Source organism: Ursus maritimus, unplaced genomic scaffold (assembly GCF_017311325.1).
Source record: "Ursus maritimus isolate PB19 unplaced genomic scaffold, ASM1731132v1 scaffold_8, whole genome shotgun sequence".
Lineage (NCBI taxonomy): Eukaryota > Metazoa > Chordata > Mammalia > Carnivora > Ursidae > Ursus > Ursus maritimus.
In genome coordinates, this window is record NW_024426996.1 from 68,708,689 (window position 1) to 68,736,129 (window position 27,441).

The 27,441-nt window shown below is 39.3% G+C and overlaps 1 pseudogene; it reads left to right on the forward strand.

Moving 5' to 3' along the window:
* Nucleotides 1–1,973: 1,973 nt before the first annotated feature.
* LOC103658365 lies at nucleotides 1,974–25,972 on the forward strand (annotated as a pseudogene).
* The last annotated feature ends 1,469 nt before the right edge of the window (nucleotides 25,973–27,441 follow it).

Below are 27,441 nucleotides of genomic sequence, written 5' to 3' on the forward strand. Positions count from 1 at the left end.
CATGGTTCCAGAACCCTAGAATTTCATGGCCTCATAAAATTTGTTTAAAAATCAAGGTGAGGGGCACCTGGGTGGCACAGCGGTTAAAGCGTCTGCCTTCGGCTCGGGGCGTGATCCCGGTGTTCCGGGTTCGAGCCCCACGTCGGGCTCCTCCTCTATGAGCCTGCTTCTTCCTCTCCCACTCCCCCTGCTTGTGTTCCCTCTCTCACTGGCTGTCTCTATCTCTGTCAAATAAATAAATAAATAAATCTTTAAAAAAAAAAAAAAAATCAAGGTGAATAAAATAGGGATTTCTAAGATATTTTCATTTTGTCAGACAGGTTGAGGCATTAAGAAAATTATCTACCTTCTATTCATGCTATAATTTCTTTAAAGAAATATATTTTAATGGCAAAAGTAGATAGTAAGAAATAATCTCAGAATAAAAAACAATTCTCAGGCGCCTGTGTGGCTCAGTCAGTCAAGTATCTGACTCTTGATTTTGCTCAGATCATGATCTCAGGGTCATGAAATCCAGCCCTGTGTTGGGATCTACATTCAGCAGAGAGACTACTTAAGATTCCCTCTCCCCCTCTCCCTATGCCCCTCCCCCCCAAAAAAACACAATTCTCACCAAAAAGGGAACCAATGATTGTGAGGGTATGTGTATAGTGTGCATAGGTACACATATATTCAGGTGCACATTCCTCTATTTTTTCTTACTACTCTCTGTTTCTGACTGATGAAAACCTTCTTGAACAGGCTGAATTCACAAACCAGCATTTGGCAACCACTGGGGTAAAGTACACTGCAGAATATAACAGGTGTGGACCAGATCTATACTGGCAGAGCAAAGCAAAGAATTAGATCATTTTAATCAAAATGCTTGGCTTCAATTACTGAAATAACTTCTTCCTTAACCAGCCTTCCCAAAAACCTACTTCTGCTTCCTGATTCTGTTTGCCGGGAATAAGAAGTTTTTCAGACTCATCGTGCTAACAACCCCAGCCCAAAGAATAGGGGCCGCATGGGTTAAACTGAAAATCATAAGCCGCGCCTGTACATGGAGATGAATTGTTAGTGTTCCTAGAAAGAACAGCTCCGTTTTCCAGATTTCCTGAGGAAGGAGCTGCACAAAGTGGCTTATTTGATTTTGCAGACGGAAGCAGGTAGCACAAATCTAGCAGGAAACAGAGCCCTCAAGGGAATATTCAGGGAATGTTTAAAAGGAAGCATTTTAGAAAAAAATGTTAAATAACTCTTTCAAGCAACGTTGGAGATATTATGTAGAAGAAAGAGCACAGACCGAATCCCCTGTCACTTAATAGTGACATCCTGGGCAACCCTGTAAACATCTCTGGGCCTTGGTTTTCTCATCTACACAATGGAGATTCTAGATCATACACACTAGCAGAGTTAAAGATTAAATTAGAATTCTATACACTGCCTGGCCATTATTAGGTGTTCAAACCGGGTAGCCATCATCAGTGCAGTTAAAAGGTTCACTCACATGAGGACCACGAAGAGTATTTATTCATCCAGCAAACATATGGTTCGGCACTTGCAGAGTCAGACAAGTCTTTGAATCCAAGCTCCTCAAAGTCCAGAGGCAGAGACATGGGGGTAAAGAAATAGCGCAAATGAATTTTGACTGATTCTACAATAAAAACCATAGACAAGGTAAGGTAACAGTGGTGGGACCATGGACAGAGCAATCAAATGCCTCGAGAAGGAGCCAGTAAAAACAAGATGCATGCACTACTTTTTGAAAGGTATGAAGGATTCATTCAGCACAGAAAGCAAGGAATGACATTTCAGACTGGGGGAACCACATACGCAGAAGTGTGGAAACAGGGAACACCCTGGTGTGTTCAGGGCACTGTAAAAAAATCACTTCCTAGAAACCACTCCCAAACATTTAATTTGTCATGAGAGTTTAAATAGGATATTCATGACATTTTGTCAAATACAATAAAATCTCACAATCACCAAGTATGGCCATAAAGCAACTGGCAATTTGCTCCTACCCTTCAGCATCCCCACCTAGCAATTTTGAAGAGTTAGTTCTCTTCTGTGAGGAGAGGTATGGTGTTAAAGTGGCTCTTGGCCCATCATTCAGCCCTTTTTCAGTTCAGCATATAATGTTACACTTAGATTGTAACAACTGGTTTATTTCCTTCTAACAAGTGAAAAACATGTTTTTCTCTGAACAGAGACAGGAATAATACTTTCAAATATATATATTATTTTCGCTTAACACTGCAACAACAAAGCACCATAATGTTCCTGACTCAATTTTTGGAGCCATGTTGATCACCATGGAGGGAACTATGTCTGCATATTAAAATACAAATTATTTGTACAAAATAACACATGGATTTAGTGCAGATTCCTGTCGACTGGATATACCCTAGCTGGTGTGGATTTTTGACTGAGTTCTTCAATGTTTTTATCAATATTTCAAAGGAGGACATCCTAGCTCTTTCTGAATCAAAATCTTGGGTTTCAATAAATCTTTCCTAGACTTTATTAGCCTTGGGAATATCAACCATTTGCCAAACGGAAAGAAACACCACACCCAAGAGTAAACTCAAATTGTCAGACACCAAAGAATAGGCATCACCTCTCGACAGATTTTGAGAGGACCCGTAAGAATTTCAAGAAGAAATCATGACTTTAGAGGCATAACAGACTTCAAAAGCACCTTCATTTTCCAGATTGGGAAACTGTGGGCCTTGAAAACTGAAACCGTAGCTTATTCATCTACAGAGTTTAACCAGTTAGGACTGAAAACCCAACCCAAACAGGCTTGAGCAGAAAAAGGCTTTTGCTTGACTAACAGGTCCAAAGGTAAGGCTGACTTCGAGGTGTGGCTTCATGTAGGTGCTTACCTACATCAGTGGTGTTACCAGCACATAGTTTCTTTTTTTAATCCTTATCTGGCATTGTCTTCTGCTCTCCTGGCTTTCATTTTAGACTCCAAGAGGTGATAAGCAGCTCCAGCCCCACCTCCTCTGAACACCCAGTCTAGAAGAAAAGAGGAGCTATTTCCCATGTCTCCCCTAAAATCTAAGATTCCTTCCAATGAGCCCACGTCAGTCACTTGCCTACTCTGAACTCATCAATGGAGCCAAACAATAGAGATGTGATTGTCTTAGGCTTTTGAGACAAGACACAGCCATGAAATGATGGGTGGAATCCCATCCAATCCACACAGATAGAAGATGAGAAAAGCATGGTGCCCCATATGAAACTTAGAAGTTACTGCTAAAAGAAAGGGGAAGAGATTCTAAGGAGACAAACACCTCATTAGTCCTATTTCTGCTACTTACTTCATACAGACCAGAAGAGAATGATAGAAAAGCTCTGTCTACATGGTAAAAAAAAAAAAATATTTACATAAAAGAAAAACACAAGATTAAAATATCCACATGTGTACATACACATAGCCCTATGGTATAAATGTGGAAAGGTACAAAACTACTTGATATTGTAAGCAAACCATATTAATAACCTAGTCTTCATTAAGTCATGAATCAACCTTTACACACCTTTATTTAGGTGTAATTCACATAGGGAATACTTGAGACTTTAAACGGGAGAAGCCTAACTGCACTGTACTTTTTCACAGACAACAGATCTTAATTTTACGTGTTATCTATTTCAGAGGGAGTTTAACTGCTTATGGGAGACAGGATACACTCCCAAAGGAAAGGACTTTAGAATGACAGAGAACAGTCTTCTAGGTGATATCTAGCCTTGAGAGTGTGCGCGTGTGTGTGTCTATTTTTTTCTCCTTTACTGCTCCAAATCAGAGTGGACTATAAACCTCTTCCCACTTCAGCAATCACAGGCCAAAAAAAAAAAAAAAAGCATTAGTCAAAGCGTCTTTTCACTTTGTCATTTCCTGCATTGCTTAGATTTGTGCAAGAGCAAAAGCTATTTCAGAATGGAAATAGCTAATGTACTAAATATATAGTAGCTTAATTCTATCTGATGGTGAAAGACTGAAATCTAACCAACTAAAGGTGCTCTATACTGAGGAAAAACATTCTAATATCATGAAGCAATTAGTCCAGTGGAGGACATCCATGGACGAATCAATGTGGAAATAAAAGGACGATTACAAAACAAAAACAAAACTCAACAGAAATAACCCTATCTGGCTGAGATCATAGGACCTCCACCAGGCCCCTTCAAAAGTAAGCTGCTTAAAAGCTAAGAACCACACCTTAGTTATCCTTACATCCACATTAATGAGCACAGCACAGCTTCCATCACATAGTAGGTGTTCAATAAATATTTTTTTAAAGATGCATTTATTTGAGAGAGAAAGAGCTCACGCACATGAGCCAAAGGAGAAGCAGGGGAGAGAGAGAGAATCTCCAGCCGACTTCCCCGCTGAGCACGGAGCCGGACTTGGGGCTCAATCTCATGACTCTGATATCATGACCTAAGCCAAAATCAAGAGTCAGACACTTAACTGACTGAGCTACCCAGGCGCCCCAATAAATATTTTTTACTTAAACTAACAGAGCTGAAATGAAATAAGAGATAGTATGTAACATACTATCTTCTGACAAAAGTATTGCCTGCCAATAAGCACTCTGATAGGTTAAAACCAGACCCAGATCCGTCCTGGTCCAATCTTTTATCTTTATACTATTTGCAGTGTTCTAGGTATATTAACATGAGCTTAGCAAAACAGCATAGTTCATTCTTTACTGTCCATTCTGTGTTTCTCAACCAGTCGTTTATCTTTCAAAGTACTGAGTTAAATGGGGCCCTTCACGATTATTGTTAGAGACAGCAGAACCCAGTGGACCAAATCCATATCTTTAAATTAGGTCCTTTTACTTTGAGCAGAAGTGGTAAGTAGTCTTCCTAACAGAATTATGTATGAAAAGGGATTCTTGTTCTTTGGCTGACCAACATCTAACTGGACAAACCTGATGTAAAACAGTTACAATATATTAGGATAAATTTTAAAGCCAGACACCAAAGTCAAATATTTTAGAAAAACTTGCTTCTTACTATGCATGTGTGGTAACCCTCTAAGCACGTGAGCTTGAAAATCTGAGATGTCAGTCTCCTAGAATTCCATATGCCTCTGTGCCAAACTCCAGAGAGACTTCCTCCTCCTGTTTGGTGGGTCTCAGCATGCAGAAGAGAAGATACACTTCAGGAGGGTACATTAATGCAGCTTTTTGACTTAGAGGAGAAGAGCCAGAATTCAGAATCATGTTGCTGGCTTTCCAGTCATTGTAACAGCCACTGTGACGTTCAAATAAAGTCAATGTGGACTGGATTTCAGAAATCTACTGTTACCCTTTTTGTTACTCTTACAGAGCCTTGATAAGCAGATTGGTAAATGTACTGGGCAGAATAGAATCCTTGAACTTGGCAACCATTCCTGCACCAGCAAACCACCACTACCACCCTTAGGGGAGCAACTCAACCGCCTTTACTTCCCACATTGCTTTAAGCCACATTTCACTAAGCCTCTGGGTTTCAACTCAAAACTGTCATCAACTTGATCTGGAAGATTCTGAATTCTAGTCCTGGCTTCTGTGCACTAAAGTACCTCCTCTGTAAAACGAGGGGATGAACTGATGATCTCTAAGGTCTACCAGCTCAAAAGTGACCTTGTGTCTTGTAAATGTCAGGGTGATGTGAACACTGAATGGTGATTAGTTTAAAATAAATAAACTTTCTGACTTGGATTAAGCTTTGAATTTTCATAAAAAATAACATTTATCGGGTGCCTCCTATATATTAGGCATTTTTCTAAATGATTTACATGTCTTCATCTATTTAATTTTCAGAGGCCATATGAGGTAGGTACTACTTTTATCCTCATTTCACAGGTAAGGAAACTGAGGCACAAATATGTGAGGTAACTCGTCCGTGGTCAAGCAGCTGTGGGACTGGGATTAAATCCAGACATCTGGGTCCAGAGCTTACATTACCAACTACAATTTTATACTGACTTTTAAGCTCCCATTTTGTTGATACTATTCCCTCAACCTGGAATACTATACCTCCCGCATTTCAACATTTATTTTTTTTTTTTTAAAGATTTATTTTATTATTTATTTGACAGAGATAGAGACAGCCAGCGAGAGAGGGAACACAAGCAGGGGGAGTGGGAGAGGAAGAAGCAGGCTCATAGCGGAGGAGCCTGACGTGGGGCTCGATCCCGGAACGCCGGGATCACGCCCTGAGCCGAAGGCAGACGCTTAACCGCTGTGCCACCCAGGCGCCCCTCAACATTTAAATCAATATTTACTGAATATCCCAGGAGCTGTGCCTAGAAATAGAATTACAGTGGAGAAGAAGGACAAGGGTCTCTTCCCTCACAGGGCTTACCTCTCCGGTGGCAGACAGAGGTGAGAAAGCACATATTAAATCAATTGGATATGACACAGATTTGTAATCATAGTTATTACTACACTGTACCATGGAATTATTAGCAACTGGGGTTTTGTTATTATTATCAATGTATTATACCATGACAGCAAATATGGAAGACATGTATCTTAGACGTGGGTAATCAGAAATCTAAGAAACTTCCCAAGTGACATGTGGAGGATGATTATTCAGCCAGACAAGGAGTTGTACCAGTGAATGCCCTGCAGGAAGAGACAGGATGGCAGAGTCAAGGAACTGAAAGAAACTGAATAAGGCTCAGGCAGAGACAGCAAAGGAGAGAAAGTGATGAGTGGCTGAGCTGGAGAAGTTAGCAGAAGCCAAATCATAAACAGCTAAATTAGGAAGTTTGGGTAAAAGCAGAATAACCTTAAAGCTAATAAAGCTTAAGCTCCAAGGCCCCCACTTCCACAAAATCCTTCCAAGGCCCTGGGAGGGGCACTAGCAAGGGGTTCACACAACCACAGATTTTCAAAAATTTTGCAGAAGAGAGACACTTGCACTATCTCTAAAACAGCTGTCTAGTCTACTCTGACTTACCTTCCGTCAAACCTCCTATTGGGTCAGTTGGCACTGGAATGACTAGGGCATTTTGGGGATCTAGTAAAGGAAGTCAAGCTGACTATACATTTGGGTTTGGTGTTCATGTCCATTTCCAAATATGGTGAACTTACTGCAAGCCATCTCAGCATAAGAAACGCTTTTTTCTTTTTTTCGATGAGACTGCACATTTGATAAAGTTTAAATGCACAATTTTTATTGCCATTTGGAAGGACATTTCCAAAAAAACAAGTAAGAAATCACAGACTCCTAACTCAAGTGCATATAACAGGTATCTTGTTTAATCAATTTTAAATTATTTTTTAAATAACTGATAAATTTCAGATTAAAATAATGAAATATGAAACAGAAGCAATAAAGATAAGGAATGAAATCAATGGAAATTATTCTGAACTTGAAGAGCAAATTGTAACAAAAAGCTTTCAGATCATACCAAATGAAATGATTAAGCAGGAGGAAGAAATAAATGTTGAAAAGAAGTAATGAATAGGCTTTTGGATATTTTGATAATCCAATTTGTAAAGAGGATTGAGTCATGAACAAACTGGGAAAAGACTTAAATTTCTTGCTAATTCGACATGAAATACTTAAATCAACAAAGATACTCATTAACTCTTAATACTCCAACGCAGAGAAGACATTAATGGCAAACCGTTTAACCTGTGTCATCAACTCTACTGGTACTAAAGATTAGTTCTGAACAAGAAAATCTGAAGTGCCCTGAAATCTTACAACTCCTTGGAGGGAATTTAACAGAAGTTTCCCTGAATTTGGCAACAGCCTTAAATAGTTACACAGCATGTAAATAATGAACCATGAAGCTTTTCTAAAAAGAAAACTTTTCTTAAAAATTAACTATGTTAAAAAATTTTGATTACCATGCAAAAGAAACAATTATTAACCTATTCTCTCTATAAAAGATATTACAAAATCATTGTCGTATGAAAAAATGATCAAAAATTATGCAACCAACAAATGAAGAAAAGATATTCTAGCAGTATGGCAGGTAGATAGTTAATAAAAATTAAATTTTATCTTTCTCAACGTTAGGATATTTGCAGTATTTCTCAGATTTTTTTTAATGTGTAGTTTGTTTTCTTTTTTCATTCTTTTTTAAGATTTTATTTATTTATTTGAGGGAGAGAGTAAGAGAGAAAGCATGAGCAGGGGGAGGGGCAGAGGGAGAAGCAGACTCCCCACTGAGCAGGGAGGCTGATGTGGGGCTCAATCTGGAACTCAGGGATCATGACCTGAGCTGAAGGCAGCTGCCTAAACAAATGAGCTACCCAGGCGCCCCTCTTTTCTCATTCTAAATTAAATGTTTACTTTTGTTCTTAATATTTGTATTGATAATGTTGTGTTGTTTTTCTTAAAGAGGGCCCCCAAAATTGTATAAACACTAAACTCCACCACTGAGTTTGGACATTATTCCAAGGCATTTTTTTCCCTCTTCTGTCTTGTCTATTTACCCTTTAATGCTCAGCTCAAATGCCATCTCTATACCATAATTCTTTGTGTCAATGCCTATTTTCACAAAGGAAAGAAGAAATTAAAATGTTTTGAGTAACTACTCTTCCGGACAAATCATGTTAGGTACTTTATGACATTACCTTACTTAATCACAGATATTTCTCGAAGGCAAGGTAATTGTTTCTCGTATTTCCCAAAATAAAAAATAAGTGCTAGTAGTAACAATTCCTGCCCTTTATGAATGTTATTACATTAATTATATATCTTAACCGGTCCTTCTTAAGTATGTTGATTACAGATAACATTAAACCTTCATGTGACCCATTTCAAACTTGGACATAGTTTCCCAAAATGCAACTTCAGGTGAACCGTGGGATCTTTGTCCATACACACAGTCCTTCCAAATGTTAGTTACGTGGGCAAACTGCTCCCTTATAAACCAAGATAACCACATGTCTGTAATTGCACTTAAAGTCTTGGGACTTTGGTACACTCTGTTTTCTGTATCTTTTTTTTTTCAATTTTATAATTTTTTTATTATATTATGTTAGTCACCATACAGCACATCCCTAGTTTTTGATGCAAAGTTCCATGATTCATTACTTGTGTACAACACCCAGTGCACCATGCAATACGTGCCCTCCTCAACACCCATCACCAGCCCAGTTTTCTGTATCTTACTCTGCCTGAATATATTCCCTTCTAGCTAATCCTAGTCAGTTCTTAACATCCCCACTGAGAATGACACTCTAATCCTCAGGGATTAAGCAAACATTGCCCCTGGTCTTCAGCATTACATTGTTAATCCATTAGGATTAACAAAAGTACAGTTTGAAAAAATGAGGAAATAATTCCACTGCCCATAATTTAGGATGGCAAAATCAGATCAATTAAGGCTGCCAACATATGATATAATTAACACAACCATTGTATGGAGGATATTGCAGCACATATGGTAGGATATGAAAAACCAAACAATGTTTTTTATAATGTGTGAATATAGATATTATAAAGTTAAAGATCAATGGAGATCTCTTCCTTAGTTCCTCCTTGAACTGCGTATTTAACATGACCCCCGACTCTATCAAGTGTCAATTTCATATCTGGTGACGAAATTATCTATTTAAATAGAAAGTTATAACCAGCATTTTTTACTTTATATGTCAGGTTCTTAATAGTTTCCTAAATAACAAGGAACACTCTTAGTCAGTTGGCATTTTCCAGTGTTTTAATTGCCTGCTGTGATATAATTATTGTGACATTTTGGGATGTTTTTAACATCCTGAATTAAATATTCTGACATCCCACAGAGCACTTCATGAAAACAGTCAAACTGTATTCAAGTCATTAGCAGTCTACAGCTGTCCTTTAATATTAAAATTATTTTCCAACACAAAACACAGATGAAAATTAAAGTATTTAACAACTTTGAGCTTGGGTTAGATCTGAGATCTATATTACCCTAATTTGTCAGGTAAAGAAGATCAGGGTGACTCTGAGATTCTTCCATTAAACTTTATCTAAAGCACCAAATGAATTAGGGCCACTTCATGATAAAAGAAAATGAACAAAATATACTGATTTCAAAGTGCAATTAGACCTGGATTACACAGCCACAAATTCTACACTAAGGATCATCACCAGAACACCACATCTCTTGCTCTATTGTCCTGGAAAGCTGGCTTGCTTTATTTTATTCATGTATTTATCCATCTATCTACCTACCCACCTATTTAATATGATATGTTCAAATAAAATGTGAAAGATAATTTAGGTTACTGATGTATATTTTAAATAACATACTCCATACTGTAATTCTATGGCAAAATCCTAATGGATTTCCAAAGGGAAGACCCGCTGGATGGACCACCGATTAGCACAGGAATAACTCACCATCGTCACCTGGATGTCTTATAAGCATCTCAAATTTGGCCCATCTGAAACCTTCTCCTTGAGTCCCTCACCTTCTCCTCCCACAGACTCCCCTATCTCAGGAAATGGCAACCCCATGCCTCCAGCAGCTCAGCCCACAAACTTGGCAATGTCACCCATTACTTTCTCGCTGTTGTGTGTAAAAATCCAAACCATCAGAAAATCCCATTGACTAACATTCATAATGTATGCAAAATCCAACTCTTCCCACCATCTCCTCTTCTGCCTCTTAGCCCAAGCCACTAGCATCTTTTTTTTTTCAATTGAGGTAAAATACACATAAAATTTGCCATGTTAAATATTTTTAGGTGGGTATTTCAGTGGAATTAAGTACAGTAACAATGTTGGGCAACTATCACTACTATCTATTTCCAAAACTTTTTCATCGTCCCCAACAGAAATTCTACACCCATTAAACAATAACTTCCCAACCCCCATCCCCATCCCAACCCCTGGTAACCTCTATTCCACTTCCCTATGAATCTGATTTTCCTAGGTACTTCATATCAATAAAATCATACAATATTTGTCCTTCCATGTCTGGCTTATTTCACTTGGCATAATGTTTTAAAACTTCATCCATACTGTAGCAGGTATCAGAATTTCATTTTCTTTTTAATCTAACCATTCTATGTCTATACCACATTTGGTTTATCCATTCCTCTGTTGATGGATGTTTGGTTGCTTCAACCTTTCGGCTTTTGTGAATAATAATGCTATGAACCAAGTATCTGGGATCTGCTTTTGATTCTTTTGTGCAAATACCCAGAAGTGGAATTGCTGAATCATATGGTATTCACTATCATCTTTTCATTGAACACTATTATTCTAAGTGGGCTCTCTCTATCCACCCTGGTAGTCCATTATCCCCACGGCAGTTAGGGTGACCCTTTGACAACATAAATCACATCATATCACTGTCCTGCGCAAAGTGCTCCATGGTATCTCATTGTCATAAGAAATCCAAAGCCCTTCTTATGACCTGCAAGACTCTCAGTGACCTGACCTCTGCATGCCTCTCTATCTAGTCCCGTTACTCTTCACCTTTGCTCACCCTCCAGTCCACCAACCTCCCTTCTATGCCTCAAACCTGACATGCACACTTCCTCCTCAGGACCTTTCCACTAATTGTTTCCTCAGCCTGGATAACCAGATACCTGTATGGGTCCATCCCCCATTTCTTCAAGGTCTCTGCTCAGATATAACCTTACCAGCTGCCTTCTTTGTCTCCTCATCAAATGTAGCCCACAAGTACACACACACACACACACATGCGCACATACTGCTATCATTCTCTGTCTACTTACCTTGCTATATTTTTTTCACAGACCTTCTAACACCTGACACATCATCTATTTCTTGGTTTGTTAATTGCCTGTCTTCAATCACTAGAATGTAAAATTCCCAAGGCCAGGGACATCATATTGTTTATCGCTGTGTTCCAACAAAGAGCCTAGATGGATATTCAGCACAGATAGGTGCTCAGTAACTGTGGCTGATGTTTCTGGGCTCATTGCCCTTCCCTCTGCTCCGAAAAGAGGTTATGGGTTATATCCAAAGGGTCCTGAACATCAGGGAAACTGGCCATTTGCAGTCAGTAATGGTCTCACTAGAAACTCAGATCTTCCTCATCAGCTCAACTGCTCTTTCTACGGGAGTGATGGGGAAGAAAAGGGGGCAGGACAAATTTTTTTTCAATAACTTATTCTTCCTCATTATAAAAGTAGTATGTATTATGTTCCTTCTAGAAAATGTAGGGAATCTAGGTGAACACAAAAAAGAAATTAAAAATCCATAATGTGCTAATCAAAAGGTAATGATTCTTAATGCTTTCATGCACACCCTTCCAGTCTTTTTTTCTATTCATATTCATTTTTCCTAATAATGGAATCAAATACATATGTTTTATCTTGTCTTTTCCTTAAATGTTATATATCAAAAACAGCTTGGTTATGAAATGTTCTCTGACAACATCATTCCCAATGGCTGGATAATATCCAGTGTGTGAAGTACCATAATTTAACCCTATGTACTAGGCATTTAAATAGTTCCCCATTTTTCTGTATTATTAGCAATGTGGCATCTTTTTAAGATTTATTTATTTTGGGTGGTGGGGAAGGAGCAGACGGTAAGGGAGAGAGGGTCTTAAGCAGACCCGGCACTGAGTGTGGAACCTGACCAGGGCTTGATCTCACAACCCTGAGATCAGGACTTGAGCCCAAACAAAGAGTTGGACCCTTAACCAACTGTGCCACTCATGCGCCCCACCAACGTGGCATCTTTAAATGTAAGTCTTGTGGGCTATCACAGGCCTGTACCTCTGAAACCAACAATGCATTATATGTTAATTAATTGAATTTAAGTTAAAAAAATGTTTATTAAAAAATAAATAAATCTTGTGGGCTGTTCTGAAAATGTCTTTATGTTTAATTCCTAAAAGTGGAATTTTGGGGTTGTGACTATGCAGAATTTTAAAGATCTCCGTACGTACTGTGAATTTAAACTCTTCCAGGCAGGGCAGAAGAATGGATGAATTAGGGTGCCTAAGAATTATCACCTTTAGCTACCACAGTTGCTCAGTGTAATAAGCGAAACTGACCTCAGGATTAGGCTCATGTGGGATGGATTAGGAGGAGCATAAGCATAGGAGGTCAGAATAGAGGGAAGGAGTGTTGATAGGAACTAGAGACAGGAATATTGATAGCAGACTTGACCTCCTTCACAGTCTTTGCCCTGAACTGACCAAGGCGGTAAACAGTAGTATTTCAGACACAGCATAAACAAATGGTATTTCTCATTACATTATTGTGCCCTCAAAAAATAATTAATATGAGTTTTGATGCAAACAATGTATTGATTATGCTTGGTTTTTCTAAAAAACCTTGACACAGCAATTTAAAGGTTGCATCTGAGTTCAGTTTATTTCAATATAAGGTTTTAACGGATTTATAGCTATTTTATAACTGGAAAATATAGCTTCCAAAAGGTACAATATTCACAGTAGAAAACAAATGGGACAAGGTTTGGTAACAATACTGGATGAGATTCATATTTCAAATCATTGTAATTGTTTCAAATGCTTTGGCCAACTTCTGGTCAGATTAAATTACCGTTTGATATTGTAATGTGACTGACAGAGAACTTGCACTAGAAGGGAAGGGGGCATTTTCTTCTTCTTTGTAGTTAAATAATTAAAATTATCTTTGATAATGCAATTTAATTAAAGGAACATTTTATTTTATTTTTTTAATGATTTTATTCATTCATTTGAGAAACAGTGAGCATGAGCAGGGAGAGGGGCAGAGGCAGAGGGAGAAGCAGACTCCCCACTGAGCAGGGAGCCTGATGCGGGATTCAATCCCAGGACCCTGGGATCATGGCCTGAGCTGAAGACAGACGCTGAACCAAATGAGCCACCCAGGTGCCTCTTACAGGAACATTTTAAAGAAATGTGTCTGTTCTTCAGAAGTCCATTTCATTAAAGCCTGATAAGATAAGCTGTGCAACTTCTTACCCAGACATAAACTGGAATATACTACATCCCACTGAAAGTAAGCAAGCTAGTGAGGTCAACATGACTGTCGACCCTCTGCTTTGTGAAACTTCCACGTTTTCTCCTGACACACACATACTGCTTATGAAAAAGCCCACGTGGACCAAGGGACAGCTCCACATATTAAAAACTGGTAAAGCTAATTTTTCATATTATTAGATGAAATCAGCATCTGCAAGCGCTACTATTCCTTTCAATAACCCACTTTGGAAATCATTGTTCTAAGAGCGTGCTATGCTTTAGGAAAATAAAATTACAATACAATACAATGTGATCTATAGTTTCCAAAGCACATTAGTGTCTACGAAGAGCTGTCAATACTATGTCCACTCCTCACCATCCAGTGTATGATGCCTTCCAAACACCTTTCACCTTTTTTTTTTTAATAATTTTTTATTGTTATGTTAGTCACCATACAGTACATCCCTAGTTTTTGATGTAATGTTCCATGATTCATTATTTGCATATAACACCCAGTGCACCATGCAATACATGCCCTCCTTAATACCCTTTCACCTTTTAACGAAGGCTTTCTTTTGATGGAAAAAAACAAACAAACAAACCTCTTAGCCTTCCTCTGTCTCAATCCCTCTTCAACTGTCAAGATGGTTACTATGCCTTCTCTTTTTTTTCATTCACAGCTGAGGTATAACCTTCTTACCATAAAATTCATCCATTTTAAGTGTAAAATTCAATTCTTTTTAGTAACTTTACAGAATCACGCAAACATTACCGTAGTCCAATTTTAGAACATTTCCATCGCTCCAAAAATATCCCTTATGCCCATTCATGCCTTTTTTTCTTTAAAAAATCCCTCTGCTTGGTCCCATGACAGCACATTCTTAATTTCCCTTTTGGTTGTTTTTTTTTTCCCCTACCCATTCTTTCCTACCCCCCTTGGCCTATCCCTCCTACTCTATTTAACCTTTTTTTTTTTTTTTAAGATTTTATTTTTTTGTCAGAGAGAGAGAGAGCGCGCACTCATACAAGCAGGGGGACCAGGAGAAGGAGAAGTAGGCTCCCCCTGAGCAAGGAGCCCAATGCGGAACTTGATCCCAGGACCGTGGGATCATGACCTAAGCCAAAGGCAGACACTTAACCGACTGAGCCACCCAGATGTCTCTCTATTTAACCTTTAAATACTGATATTCCTTATACCTTGGTCTTAGGTTCTCTCCTCTTCTTACCCTGCACCATTTCCCCAAACTATCCATCTTTTTTATGACTTTAGTTGCCAATCCCTTCTATACCAAAATCACTTCTCCATCCAGACCTCTTTCCTGAGCTCTGAACCTTTGGGTGTTCACCTGTGCACCTGCTGTTTCACATGGGTGTCTCACAGGCACCTACAACTGAAATCCATGAAAATTAATTTAGTATTCTCAGTCTACCCCTCTTCCTCCCCCAGTGTCTCATCTCTCAATAAAGACACCACTAACACCTTTCACTTAGTAGCTCATAATAGAAAATCTAGGCATTATCCTTAACCCCTCCCTCTCTCTAACCTACCATATCCAGTGCATCTCTGCTTTCCCTCTCCACACCTCCCCAGCCCCAAAGCACCAACATTTCTTACGTGGACAACTATCATAGCCTCCTAATGATTTCCCTGCATTGGCTCTGCACACTTTCTATACATTTCCCCCACAGTGCTTTCACAGTCAGATAAATATTTCCTATACTGCAAATCTATTTAAAATGTTTCAATGGTCTCTATAACCCTTAAAGTAGATCCAAAGTTCTTTTGGTTTTCCAGTTTTATTGAAATACAACCTAAGTGTCCATTGATGGATGAATGGATAAAGAAAATCTGGTATATAATACAATGGAATATTTTTCAGCAATAAAAAAGGAAGGAAATCTTGCCATTTGCCATAGCATAGATGAACCTTGAGGGCATTACGCTAAACGAAATAAGTAAAAATTCTTTGCCACAGCCTACAAAGCCCTGAGTCATCAGATCTCTAATGATTCCCCAAGCTCACATGCATCCCTCTCATTCTTGCTCACTGAAATTCCACCACGGCATTAAGGCACCAAACTCCCCTCGTGGAGGTTATTTCCTCTCCCTGAAATGTTCTTCCCTGAGTCTCTCTACCTCAGTCTTACTCATCCTCAGGTCTTAGCTTACATGTCTCCTTCTCCCTAACTCTACATTCCTGGTCAAGTTCCCTAAACTACAATCTCCAGTTATAGCATCCCCCTATTTTTCACTTTGTAGCACTCATCACTACTGTAATTAAATAGTAACTGGTATTATTTCATGTCTGGTTCCCTCCCTAGACTGTAATCTCCATAAAGGCAGGGACAATGTCAGATTTGTTTCATGGCTATATACTGAGGAGCTGGCTCAGTGCCTGACACATAGGACGCACTCAGTAAATACTTACCAAAGACTGCATGGTTTCAGTTAGTCCTCAATGAAATCCTGAAAGGTAACAAAGAACATTCGCACTGCATTGGAAAAGAAACTAGGATTCAGAGAAGGTAGGTAACTCACCCAAGATCAATCACAAAGGATTTTAGAAACATAAACAGAATAATGTGTTGAGCAATTCAGAATACTTGCTTAATCAAAACTGAGTAATGATTAATGATACTCATTTTCATTAACATTGTTCAGCTTTTAAACAAATGTCCCAGCCATGGAACAAAAGGAGTTAGTCAGCCTTAGGAAACAGAGTTACAACTATGTTTCTAATTTCTAACTCTCAAAAAATGCTTGCAAGTTAAAAATTAACATATATATTAAATCACTCCCTCCCAGGAAGGCCTAACTCATGGCCAGGCTATTATTTGTACACACCACATAAAGATTACTGATAAAAGGAATTCACAGCTTCTCCCATTTCTATACTCAATCACCACATACTGAATAAATTGCTACGAATCAAGGACTCACTGGATGCTAGATAGTACTGGGTAGTATGGTAGACAGTACCACACCCCTTAAGCACTTTATAAATGTTTGTTGACCGGATATAGGAGTGAACCAAAACTTGAATCCCCAACTTTCTAATTCAATTTTTATGTGTAACTTATACCTCAATTTAAACAACAACAACAACTTACACATAATTTCTTGAGCCCCCCTGTATCTGGGGCTTAAGTGAACTGGCTTTTAAATGATATACCACCACCAGTATCCGGCACCTTAACACTGTCAGAACTCTCTGGAGAGAAAAGACAACACTTTGAATGAATGTATGAGACAAAAGAACCTTTTCTAATAAAACTGACAAATAAGCCAGTAAAATCTAAGCAATAAAAGCAATGGATATTATTCAACAAATATCCATTGAGTACCTGCTTTGTGCCACATACTGTCAATAATAATGATGCCACATCTGTGTAATGTGTTTACAAATGTGTTTACAAAATCTTATTACCTACCTTTCCTGGTCCCTCTCAGCAGTGAGCTCTAACATGACAACCTGTGGTCTAATAGCCACTTAGTTTCTGATCCAATCCCTCTAAGACCCAACAACTGACACAGAGACAGATTAGTCCTATGAGTTTAGGAACCAGTATGCTAAACTAAGCTCTGGTCTCTCATAAGCCCACCAAACTATGACATTCTCCTAACACTCTTGGAAGTAATCTATTGGACTTGTTCTTCCACAAGTCCTGAATAGGACTTCTTTCACTAGACCTGAAGTCTCACCCTGAACCCCATCTAAATAAAGCCTTGATGATCACACTAACACTTGCTGGTCCGTCGTCAATGAGACTGAGACCCTATCTGTGAAATTTCCCCTTTTAGCAGACCAGAGCAGGTCCAATCAAGTCACCAGGCCAGCAGGTCAACTGCAGGAGTTGATGTCAGGGCCAAACAAGGCTTGACCAAGGCTCTGTTGACACCAACGTCATCAGAAGCAACAGAGAGAAAAGCCAAGTATCAACTCATAGAAGCCACATCTTAAACCTAGGCTGAGGCTTTTACTTATAACAAAAAACAGCAGATGATACAGTAAGATCAGGAACACAGTAAATTAAGGAAAACAGTTTGAGTCAAGAATCAAAGTGGGTAAGAAGCAAAAGATTTCAAGGATTTAATTTTGAGACTCTATTCCCATTAGTACTAAGATTAGTGAATGGCTGGATTAAAGGCACAGGAATAAGGGGACACTGAAACTTGCAACCAAAAGAAAACTTGGACTGGTCCTCATAACAAGATAAAGTGTATTATTCCCATTTTACAGATAGGAAATGGAGGCTTGAAAGCTCAAGTGATTTGCTCAAAGAACCCTGGTCGAGGAGTATGATGCACCTAGCACCAAGCATCCTAATAAACACTGTAAATGTTTGTTGACTAGATATAGGAATGAGCCAAAACTTGAAACCCTGATTTTCTGATTCATATTTTACATTTCTGATTGAGCCTCACTATAGAGAGAGTTTTACATAAACTAGCTCTTTAATGGTATTTCCCACCACCACCCTGCCTCCACGAGTGCTAAAGGAAAGCCAAATAACTCATGATTAGAGTCAGGCAGGGTCTAATGTGAGTCACTTTTGCAGAGGCAAGTTTTAAGAGAGAAACATGAATCTGCAGAAAGATCTGCCTTACGTGGCCATAAGTGAAAATGTAAAAATGGAAGCCATCTATTTGCATGGCCCTGAGAGAAACCAAATTTGCCTGGATGGAGAAGCATTACAGTTTATTTCTGTACCCCAAAGGCAAAATCACAGTGGACACAACAGCGCTAACTTAAAAGACATCCCTGAAATGACAACCTCTCTAGAGAACATTCGTCTCTCAAGCTTCTTCTCTCTATATGCTCTTAGTCAAAGCCAGGTGTGGAGAGTACCTATACGTTAATGCATTGAATAGATTAATAATAAACATCTGTTTTGAATTCTACTTTAAATTAGTAATGAGACTTTCAGACAGAGAGCTCACTGGAAGCCTGCATTTCTGAATAATGTTGGTTAATCATTGAACCACCCTGTGAACTCACCGGGCACTATATAAAATAAACACATGACTACAGATTGTCCTGTATGCTCCCGTGTTACTTAGCTAATAGCATAGGTCTGAGAGCACATTTTTGTAAATGATAGAATAAAAAGTACAAAATAACAATGAGACAAGCCAAAAATCTCAACAGATGGAGACATGAAAGGTTAAGGCTGACATTCCCTCTTTAAAGTCACTGTGATAGGATGAGGGTAGAGAAATGTCAAACAGAAGGGAGGTAAAACAAATGAAATTCACCACAGTAGCTGGCTTATGTCAAAATCTCAAAGGTGACTAGAAAGGCCTTTCAAGTCTAAATAAAGATGGGAAAATACCAATAATTATGCCTTCTATTTATCACCTTTCAGTAGCGGGAGACATTTTATAAACTTTAACTCATTAATCCTCACAACATCACTGTGAGTCAAGTGGTCGACAACTGGTCTATCTTGTTTCACAGAAAAAAGAGACTCAGGGGATGGAATGAGTGGCAGAGTTTCTGCACCATGCCTGTGGGGCAGCCAGGGAAGAAATTTAAGAAATTCCAGCAATTCTAAAATCCAGACGCAAAACACACAGAAACTTGCCCCCCTCCAAAGAAATGGACTATGAGAGCACAATCTAAAGTACTACAATTGGAAAGCTATTCTCTTCTAATTAGCTGCTAGGACTATAATTCCCTGATCTGTTCCTTCTAGGTGTTAATGAGAATTTTTCATTTTTGAAGAGAATCCTGATACTGTCAGTAATAATAAATATGGAACCAGAGCTTTAAGGTCATATGTCATTAGATGCTAAAGATGACGTCCGTGTATTACCCTGTGCCTATATTACCCTGTACCTGTATTAGTGTTCAAAATATTTGCTGTCACTCTCTGAAGAATACTGTAATCAAGCTTGGTCTTGGGACTTGTGTTGGCCCACTCTGTGAGAAGATGAAATAACATTACTGTGTTGATATCAGGCTTGACCACATATCTGCTTTTGGCCAATTAAATGTAGGCGAAGTCACATTTGTCACTTTTGAAAAGAAGCTTTCCAGGTTAACACATAGTCAGCCATGTGCATTTCCCCTCTGCTGTGAGATCTGCAAGTTGCAGAGACAGACGGTGCCATCAATGCACCCAAAGTCACACAGCTGGAGAAGGACAGAACTGTGATTTGAACTCAGGCAACTGAGCTCCAGCACCTGTTCTCTGAACCATTATTTTACACTTTCACCATGTAACAGTGTCGCCTAAAAGAGGATGAATTGTTCAGTAAAAACTTTATGATCAGCAATTTCTTTAAACATTGGTGAGAATCTGGCTGAGGCTTAGAAAGGTAATGATTAAATGTTTTTATTTTTTGTATGTATATTTGTTTGAGATCTTTATATTAAGGAGTATATTTTAATGTTAGGTAGAAACCTGCTTTTACTTCAAGAAAGAAGGACTCTTCGTCTAATAGGCTAACACCTGCCCTCAACGGTTTCGATTTCAATTCTTCACTGCCAGCAAAAGTGGGCCAACTGACAACAGAATTCTTAGTTCCACCCTCCTCTTTGCAGGACCTCTGAACAATGGTTACTCTTCCCAATCATTAATTCCTCTTTGTTTCTGTTTTTCTACTCTGGGAACAGAGATCCAAACTACAACATTCGAATATAAGTTCCTCCCTCAATCTGCCACTTCCCAGTCTTCCCCATGATAGTAAATCAGTATTTCATTAAGCCAGTTGCTCAGAACCGAAATCTGGAGACACTGTTTGATTCCTCTCTTTTGCTCACATCCTTCATTTAATTCTTAAGCATACACTGTCACTCTATCTCCAAAATACATTCCACATCCCACTATTTCAAGCATAGCCTACCACTACTCCCAAACTCTGAGCATCAACACTCCCAGGACTAAAGCAATGGACTCCTAACTGGTGTCCCTGCTTCCACTCTTGATCTCCTACAAACTGCTCTCCACAGAAGAGCCAGAGTGACCCTTCTAAAAGATAAATGGGATTGTGCCACCTTCCTCCTCTTAACCCTCTAAGAGCTTCCCACCAGTGGTAAGCTGGTCAATGTTTAATAGCCTGTGTGAAATCACTGAGCACCGAGTTGGGAAGAGATGTTAACAGCCTGATCCTGAGTAGTATAAATGGGCTCCAAGACTTCATGGTCCCACCGCCCACCACCAAAAGTCCAGAATCCATACTATGACTTCAAAGCCCTACATGGTCTGCCCCTGCTAGCCCTCAGATCTCACTGTTCTTGTTCACTGTCCTCCAGCCATACTGGCCTCTTTGTTATTTCTCAAACATTCCAAGCATATGCCCATCTCAGTGAATGTTCCTCTCACAGATATTCGCAGTGCTACCATCCTCACTTGGTTCAAGTCTGCTGAAATGTTGCCTCCTCAACAGACTAAATGCATTAGGACCCCTCCTTCTCCAAATCCTTACCCCGGTGGTTTTAACACTGAGTAACATTCTACTAACATTTTATTTATCTCATAAATTCTCTGGGGATGTAAGCTCCTCACAGCAAAGGACATTGCACTGTTCACTGCCATCTCCCCAGCATCTAGAAAATTTCCTAGAACATCACAGATGCTCATTAAGTAATGATTCAATGAGTATACAAATGAATGAAGCAACTAATGAATCAATTACTAATATTTCTCAAAATAAAAAATACAGAAGTATGACTAGTGGAAAGGAGTATGGGACAAACATCTGTCCTAACTGAATCCCTGAACAGCAATGAGACCTAAGTTATAACTGCCTTGGTCTGTCAAGTGGGAGGAAAAACAAATGATAGAAGTGAAGACTGAATGCAAAAAATAACGTGCTAAAGGAAATAGAAGAGGCTCAGTTACAAGGAGCTAGAAGTAGAGTTGTTTCCAAGAAAGAAAATAAGGACAAATTAAGCATAATCCTGATTTAGTAAAGAAGGTCCATGAGTCGTGGTCAGGATAATCAGGCACTAATCCAAATACTGCTACTTACATGCTAAGTGATCTCAGCCAAGGGATTTCACCCAGTTTTCTAATCTATATAAAAAATCTATAAAAGAGGGAATGCAATGTCCCCAGACCACTTGTTACTGCTTGAGAGTCTATGGTTGCAAGAAACAGAAACCAACTCTGGTTACCTTAGGCAGTAAAGAACATTAGAAAAGGGATATTGGGTAGCTCTCAGAATCAAAAGGAAGGCAGGAGAACCAGATCAGGGAAGGACCACAACTAAGGCAGGACTTGGTATCTCAAGGCAAGAACAGAGTGATAGCACTACCAGTAGGAGCAGCTACAGTCATGCCCTTGTGTTATTTCACCAGGATTCAAAAGCCCAGGAGAACCAGCACAACTTAAATGGTTTAGGTCTCATACCCAGCCCTTGGCGAAGGAAGGACACATCAGTTTTATGATCTACTCCTGAGATGGCATAGAAAAGAGCAAGAGGAACTCTCTTAAAGGGAATTTGAGGTGACACCACCTAAAGCTAAAGGAATGGATCTTGTCCAGCCAAATACAAAAGTCTCTTGCACACCATTCCATTTAAAATTGTAATTCAGGTTTCTAAGATTTCCAAGATCCCTCTCACCCCACTAGGTGGGGTGACTGATTTTCACAAAATCTCTTAAGAGTCAGGCAGAAATGGGCACAGGACAAACCAGCACAGGACACTAATGTACTTTATAGAAAAAAAAAAGAAAAGAAAAAGAATAAGAAAGAAAATTGAGGACTATTTTCTGACCTTTCAATGTGTATCAGAGTACTGAGCTAACAGCTTTACATATAATCTCATTTCACTCTCTTGGTGTTATGAGACAGGTATTTCACATGAGGACACTGAAGGTTAGAAAGATCTAATGATTTGCCCAAGGTCACACAGCCAGTAGAACTGAGACTTAAACCCCATTTGTCAGATTAGAATTTTAATTTTCTTAATTTATAAGATATTAAGATATGGTTGGCTGTACAAAAATTCAAGTGGCCTTTTAGGTGATGGGAAAACAATCCTGAGCATACATAATATGCAAATTATTTTATAATAAAAGCCTGAGAAGATTAAATTAAACCATAAATGTGAAAATAGCTTTAAAGCTAAAAGCACTAATTAGACTGAATATATTATGTTATAACTAGTATTAGGATATTAAAATCACATATTGATTATTGACCCAGTAAAGTAACAAAAAAGAATTTATTTTATAATAAAAGCATTATAACCTTGAACTTTCCATATAATCAGGCATATTAGGTGTTGACAGCTCCGTTAGCTCCAGCCCAGGGAAGGGGAAAGGAGGGGAAAAGGAGAAAACAATTGAGAAGGGAAAAAGCTTGGCTCTTGATGATGCCTTTCAGTCACCCTCAAATCAAGTGAGTTAGCCACTCAATTTGACCTTCCATTTCCCTTGAAAGGAAAAAAATCGGTTTACTTGTAGAGAAGTTTTTTTTTTTTTTAAGATTTTATTTATTTATTCAACAGAGATAGAGACAGCCAGCGAGAGAGGGAACACAAGCAGGGGGAGTGGGAGAGGAAGAAGCAGGCTCCCAGCGGAGGAGCCTGATGTGGGGCTCAATCCCAGAGCGCCGGGATCACGCCCTGAGCCGAAGGCAGACGCTTAACCGCTGTGCCACCCAGGCGCCCCTGTAGAGAAGTTTTTGCAGGCAATAACAGTTTACTGTTATTTCAAATCATTTTTTTAATTAAGAAGAAGATAATGCAGAGAAATTTCTCAAAATATAGAGAGGAAACACCAAAAAAGACAAATGCAAATAAATAAGTTAATAATTAGTCTTACGGATCCACACATATCTGTTTGTGACTATCTGGGGATGGGGGGTGGCTACGGTATCTATACAATACACAGAATAGAAATACACAGGCTAGAACTTTTAGCCACAGATAGAAACCGCAGGTAATTCAGGTTAAGTCATCAACCAATTACATGACTCTGGGCAAGTCACTTTATTTCCCTTTGCCCTTTGGTCCACCCCCCAGTTGGGCACTACATAGAAACTCCCTGAAAACCAGATGTTACATCAAAGCCAATATTTCCTGGAGGCCAGCCTTGCTGACTTCTTTGAAAAGCACTAAATTTAGAAGTAGCGTGCAAATAACACTGCTCAGATTAAACTCGCTTATTAGTGGTCCAGATGATAATCAAAGGCAAACAGATGGTCGCTTAATGAATGTTATTGGAAGGGAAGCATCTTTAAATATAGGATTTGTGTGAAAAGTTTGCTTTTTCTTACAAGTTATTTTGATGATTATGTTAGAATATTGGCATCTCTTTTTAGAATATAACCTTGTGGAGCCTCCTAGACATGTTGAGCAAGATCAAAGCTTTGGAGAGCCAATGAAAGGTTTCTCCAAGTCTAATAAGCAAAATTATGCAGTTAAAATGGAGATCAAAAGCTTCAAGAGAAAGCATATAGTTATCAAGAGCCAGAGTGTATATATTAAGGAATCAGAGATATCAAGTATACCCAGCTTTTTAGAAACCTGACACGTGAAACCAAATCTATACCACTGCCAGAACAGGGAATGGTGGTTTCTTTTACAAAAGATTTATAATAGGATTCCCTGTGACCCAGAGAACCCTAACGTGTTTAAAACGGGATTTGATTTATTTGTTTTATTTCGGTTTTTGTTTTTTTTTTCCAATAAACATACCATCCTCCTTGCTCAGCAAAAATTCAGTTAGTGGTCATATCTCAATCCCTTCTATACAGAGGAAAGAATTACAAACTACATCCTAAAACAGGCAAGATAGCTTTCCACATTACAGCTGAAGACTTTGAACCAGCATCAACTCATGCTATTGACATAAAAAGTGTCAGGCACTTTCTACAGAAGAAATTTGTCAAAAAACAAGACAAAACAATACAAAACTACACACTTACCAGTCTCCACAGAGTACAACTAGGGTTGATAGAGGCACGACTCTACAGGTTACGTATCATTCGCGATCCATTCAGGATACAGAAACCACACTAATTGAATAAAGAAAATATTCAACTAACTGAACATTGTAAGTATTCTTAACTAACTATAGAGTTATTAACTAGGTAGCTGAAGGAGAAAAAGAACTCTAAGTAATAGTGGGCTTTTAAGTGTTTACAACTAGCTCTCTCTTTGGGGAAACCTGGTTTGCAGCATTTGCCAATTTCCTTGGTGTAAATACTCCCACTGTGGTAGATTGGCAGATTTCCAGCTACCAACAGTTTAACAACTGACTTGCAAAATTCCTGAAAATTTAACAATAGGCTTTCACAAGCCAATATAGGCTGATTCCAACACAGAGGTAGCAATTGCAGGAAAACAGCTAACAGGCTTAGGGATGAGAAACAAAAAGAGGCTGGAATTATTAAAATGTAGAAGTTTGGAGGGGTCCTGCAGAGCTGAAACAGAGATCTGAGGAGGGAGTGGTGCACAGCGGGTGCTGGTAAAAGAGCTGCTAGGAAGCCCACGGGCCTGAGAGCCTAAAACGGAGAGGCTTCTAAAAAGGTGTGGGGCAGCCTGCCTGAGCCTTGCCATCCACCAGGAGACCGTTTCCATGTGCCAGCTCCTGCTCCACGGTAACCACGGTAACTACGTGCAACCAAAAGGCCACAATCAAAAATAGGGATATGTCGAAGGAGATGCAAACAGGACTCTGTGGAGTGTGCTACTCAGACATTGAAGAAATATAACAGAGAAGGACCCATTAAGAAGTTCGACAAAAGGTACAATCCCGCAGGACTCTGCATTGTAGGGAACTTCGGGAGTTCCCTGACCCATGAAACCAAACACATCTACTCCTACTTGGGCCAAGAGGCCGTTCTTCCATTCAAATCTGCCTATAAGCACGGACTATCCCACACACCCAGGGCTCCACGAAAAACAGGGACTGCGGCCAAAGTTCCAAATACCAAAGACGGAGATCTTCAGCCTTGCCGAAGGGAACGCCTCCATCTCTGAATCCTTATTGTGCGGCTTTAGTGCAGGGCATTCTCGTACTAACTTATGGTGGTTATTTGAAAATAGCAAAACAGGGGTGCCGGCGCAGCTCAGGTGGTTGGGCGTAGAACTCCTGATTACCACTCAGGTCATGATCTCAGGGTCAGCTCTTGTGCTCAGGAGGGAGTCCGCTGGAGATCCTCTCCCTCTGCGCCCCCCGCCCCGCCACAGGCGTGCGCTCGCTCTCTAAAATAAATAAATCTTTAAAAAATGATTTAAAATTTTTAAAAAATTAGCAAAACAGCTTACATGTGTGTTTATTTTCTAGTCCATATCTCTCTGGCCCGTGGTTTTTTTCTTCTCAAAGCCTCTTTCCAAAAAAAATAAATACATTAACAAAAGGAGGTGTGTCTGACGCTGCTAACTCCCAAGTGGAGCGCAGTATTTGGAAGCGTCGGAAAATACACAAACTGAGCTCAATTCTGACTCCGGGAAGGAAGCGCGACCAGATACACAAAAGCCTCGCCAGAGCGCAGCTCACAGGAACAGGAAGCAGGGAGGAAGGAGCACGCCCCTTCCGCCTCCAGCCCCGCAGTCTCCCACTAGCGCCCCCTCATGGAGGAACAACAGAGAGCGGCTCTCAAGAGGACTTCCCCAACCTTGCGGAGCTAAATCTAGAAAGGAGGGTTTGGAGCTGAGACACAGTCATAACCGGAAGAATGATGCTTTATCCTTGTATAACTCTCTACAATTTGAAAAGCTTTTTAAAAATGTATTTGAAATAATAACCACCATTTACTAGTGAGTATTTACAACCTGCCAGGAGTCATGCTAAATTCTATGCACAACATATCTCATTCCATTTTCACAATAATCTTATAAGATACCGTTAACCCCATTTTGTGTACAAAGAAACAGGAGTATAAAAAGATTAAGAGAGTTCCCACACATTACACAGGTTGATGGCAATTAAGTGGTTCTCAAACAAAAGTCCTCGGCCTTCATTTCATCATGCCATCTCTCAGCCACAGGGTATCATTTTCAGTTAGGAAAGAAACCAAAATGTCAGCACCGACTTCATTTAAGGTATATTCAGGAAGATTTATATTCAAAGATTTATATTCTTAATGGGGTAGAGCAGAGATCGCATTAGTCCTAACAGTGCTTTTTCTCAGTCACTGCTTGGAAGAATTGTTGTGGTATGCAACAAATACTCCAATTAAGAGGTCTATCTATTAAAGCTGAAGGTCCCCTGGAAATAACAGAAACCGTAACAATAGTGATCTAAACAATTCAGGCGTTTCATTTTTCTTATGTAAAATGAGTCCAGAGTCTGGCAGTCCAGGAATGATATAGTAACACTGTGATGTCTTCAAGGATCTGGGTTCTTTCTAATATCCTACTCCATCATTCTTCCTTTGTAGGTGTCCTCCATTCTGCTGCATCACTGTGACAAAACTGTTCCTTCATATCTAATGTTGAGTCTGTGTCTGAGTTAAAAAGAGGGTAGAGACAAAGGGCAACTAATTCTGTTCCTTTACAAGAATTTTCGCAGATGCCCCTCCCAAGAACTTCTGCTTACATTTCATTGTCCAGAACCATGTGCCATGGCTACTTACAGCTGAAAGGGAGGTTGGGA